Source organism: Solanum pennellii, chromosome 12 (assembly GCF_001406875.1).
Source record: "Solanum pennellii chromosome 12, SPENNV200".
Lineage (NCBI taxonomy): Eukaryota > Viridiplantae > Streptophyta > Magnoliopsida > Solanales > Solanaceae > Solanum > Solanum pennellii.
The window spans coordinates 41,092,185-41,095,935 of record NC_028648.1 but is presented as its reverse complement, the minus strand read 5'-3'; the positions used below and the strand labels follow the sequence as shown (position 1 = coordinate 41,095,935).

At 33.0% G+C, this 3,751-nt stretch overlaps 1 long non-coding RNA gene and 1 pseudogene across 1 annotated transcript; both read right to left on the bottom strand.

The window, feature by feature from the left end:
* Window positions 1-85: 85 nt before the first annotated feature.
* Window positions 86-647, bottom strand: LOC107006242. The gene is made up of 3 exons (XR_003575525.1): window positions 493-647; window positions 291-378; window positions 86-199 (listed from the first exon to the last, which is right to left on the bottom strand). It is a non-coding gene; the product is annotated as an uncharacterized LOC107006242 (long non-coding RNA).
* A 2,117-nt stretch (window positions 648-2,764) lies between these two features.
* LOC107006241 overlaps window positions 2,765-3,751 on the bottom strand; it is a 12,137-nt pseudogene continuing 11,150 nt past the window's right edge.

Sequence of the window (3,751 nt, the reverse complement as noted above, 5' to 3'; positions counted from 1 at the left end):
ATGAAAGCATGTCATTTCTTTAAAACGCTTGGAGTTAAATTGCTAGTAAGTACAACTAAATCTGTAACAATTACCACGAAATTCCTTCACTGTTGTAGAAGTCACTATCACTATATATGGGCCAGCATCATTGTTATACAAATAAGGACAAAACTTCTCCCCAAATTCTTCCCATAAGGTAATTTTTGCTTTAGCCAAACTATGCATAGAAACCATAAATCAATGATCAAATAATTTTATGGTAAGGAGATAACAAAGTAAAACAACTTAAAATGAGATGAGTGACTTACTAATCAGTAAGAATGTGGATATCCCTCTTCTTCCATTTTGAACCAACACTCTCGATATCACCAATTCCATATAAACAACCAACAACATCTACGAAAATTGAAGAGGAAGATTCATATGCAAGTGTTCTATTTGAATAGTTTAGGCAATTATTTAGCATTTACATTAAATGTAATCGGTAAGACTTTAAATATAAATATAGACCTGATAAGACAATGTTGTTGTTCACCCTTGAGTCAATGACATCTGGATTAATAAATTCAAAACCGTTTACTGGAATTTCAACAATATCTTCAGACAAATTCTTGATTGCAGTTGAGGCAAAGAAAATGATTTTTAATGAGTTTTGAACAGGTCTATATCCCACAATGCTTTCAACAACTTTGAAGTTCTTGATGATAAATACAGAACCTTCATTCAACTTGTCTTTGAACGTGTTAACCTGATTTTTTCTAATTATACCATGCATCAAATTGCCCTGATAGAAGAAGTAATTAGTAAGTAATTTTATAAATTGAAACTACCCAAAAAATATGATATTTGGTAAATGAATCAATCAGAAATGTACCTTTTCATCGATAAATATCATATCCATACTGATAAGCTCACCATTTTTCTTGAGATTAATGGCGTTCCACATTCTACAAATTCTTACTCTTATTGTAAAATCATCTGTACCAGTAACCAATTCTGAAAGAAAAGAAATCGTCATTGTTAAAACTCAATTAAAAGAAACAGAGACAATGTAAATTTGAATATTGGAATGATTCACTACCCATGTATATATACTACAAGAATTATGGTTATGAAAAGGGAGAGTAAATCAGTAGAGCAATTAGCAGAGCAATTATCACAAATTAATACACAATTAATTAGCAGAGCAATTATCACAGATTAATACACAATTAATTAGCAGAGCAATTATCACATATTAATACACAATTTAATACATTAGAGTTACAAATAAGGAAGATGAAACAATGAGTTTTATGGAAACCTGTCTCTTAGATTCTTGGGAGGTAGAAGGTTGAGAGTAGATATGAGAAGAACGTTCTTGAGAGGGAGAAGCTCAGCAAGATTTGGATACGTTTGGATGTTTTTAAAACGGCTGAATTGGGTCATTATAGTCATGTATATTCAATTGGGTCATTTAATTTGGATAGATAGGACTGGGTTTTAATGTAATTAAATATTATTTGTATTTAATAGGTGAAATATGGGCTGGAGGTAATCAATTATATTGTGGGGTAATTTTTATGTGATTCATTTATCTATTATATGGTGAAATATTACGAATCAATAATGGATACGTAGTTTAGAACTTCCATAGTAACACAAGTCAGAGAGATTACAAAGTAGTACACATTAATGAGTTTAATCATTTCGAAATTGCATTTGTCTAGATTTATCCTGTTTCTGATTATGTTTTGGTGATTTTGCAATTTCATTTTACATTACTGATGGCAAACAGATATCAACTGCTTCTTCTAGCATCACAGTTTGCAATGTTATTACTGACATGGTAGATGTGCGCTAGCTGGTTGCCTAAAAGTACTTACCTTGTGTTCTTTTCTAGGAAATTTATGTGTTTCCACTTTCCATTTGGTGACCATTCAGAAAGTATAACGTAATAGAGTAAATATGATTTGTAATTGGAATATGGAAGCAGCTGTTCTACTGCAAAAAAAAAATGAAAATGTGTTGTGCGTGGACAATACTGCAGCTGCAAATATAAGGTAATCATGTAGTACGAAATACATTTAAAACTGGCGCCTAGAACTGCAATTAACATATATTGTACAGATACTTAGTATCAACATGTCGAGGTTACGTTTGGATCAAGTTAATTGAACCTACAATTCTCCAGCTTATGTTTTAGATGTGTACATATTCTGAATTTAATTGTATTGGAAAATCTATACTCAAGAAAATTTCATCTTTAAAGTCTATCTACTAAGGAAGTATTATGTGGCACCTAACATTATCCAACACCCATTGTTAGTGACACAATGATAGTTTAGAGATTAAGGACGTAATGATTCCTTGGTATCCAAAAAGAGAATCTAAAGAGAGATATAAAGAATAAATACCCGAAGGCATAAAATCTAATGACTAACCTCATCATCGCTGTCAAACAGACAACGTTTCAACAACACAAATATGCGAGGGTGCAGCATATTAAAGAAATAGTTTTAAAGTCAAAATGCAACATTCAGTCATGACACAAACTGAAACCAGAACAATTCTACCTTTAATGAATCAACCAAGGCACCAAACTTTGCTAAGGTGCTCACTAAACTGGCCCGATCTCAATTTGTTTGCTTGCTGCAGAATCATTATGAAGTTACCAGTGCAAAAGAGATTGATAAAACAAAATTGGAAATGCTTTAGAAAATTACAAAAGCAAAATCACCAACATTAACATGGTAAGTATAAAAAAAAAGGTGATTTTACCTCTCCCGATACTTTGTGAAGTTCACCCAAGCATTGATGCCAACAAAGAAGACTTTCCTGATCCAACCATTCCAACAATTGCAGCAAGTTCCCCCTTTCGAACTTGAAGATTTATGTCTTTCAGAACAATTTGATCACCATCATCTTCCCATGAAAAAATCCCATCTTTAACCTCCACTGCAATACTGCCATTACAGCCTTGTTGTCTTTCGACAACATCAGAATCCAATTCACGGCTTGTCATATATCCATCTAACCTACCTAGAGATACCATGGCTTGTGAAATTGTCATAAGGGACTGAGGGAGGGTTCTGATAGGATCCTGTAAAATTCTGAAAACTGTTGTTGCTGTGAATACTGTAGCAGCATCTAAAGGATTTTTGAAAAAGATTGCAACTCCAAACGTAAACGCTGATATGACCTGCGACATACTCCACAGTAGCGATAAGTTGCAAGAAAGCAAGCATATGAACTTACTAAGCCATTTGAATTCCTGATTACGTAAAGGTATGTAAATATATATATATACATCAAGATAGTACAAATAACATAAGCTTACCTATATAACCTGCATAGGAACCAATATCTTCCTCTCTCTTTGCAATGTGAAAGTCCCTTACCTGTAGCATTATCAAAAGTTAGTAAGTCAATAGCTTGCCACAATATATCATGAACTTTTATCTTCTGAGGAATGTTTTTAATTTTATCATGTTCGATTTGGTCAAATAATTTGATATGCATTTTCGTTACAAATAACTAAAATGACTTCAATCGCGGTGAAAGTAAGGAAAACAAATTTTGCTAGTGACATTTTACATTGATTGTGTCCTTACCGTTCCCCATAGCCCTCATCACCACACCCCTGCTTCCCCACCTCGACCTCAAATAATATTATTTAAAATTATATACAAATATTTATGTAGCCATGAGATTTAGTAGTGCCTGTCAGCCTGTGTAATCCATAACCATCTCACACTTAGTGCCAAAGAAACAGTTATCCAGCTGAAAA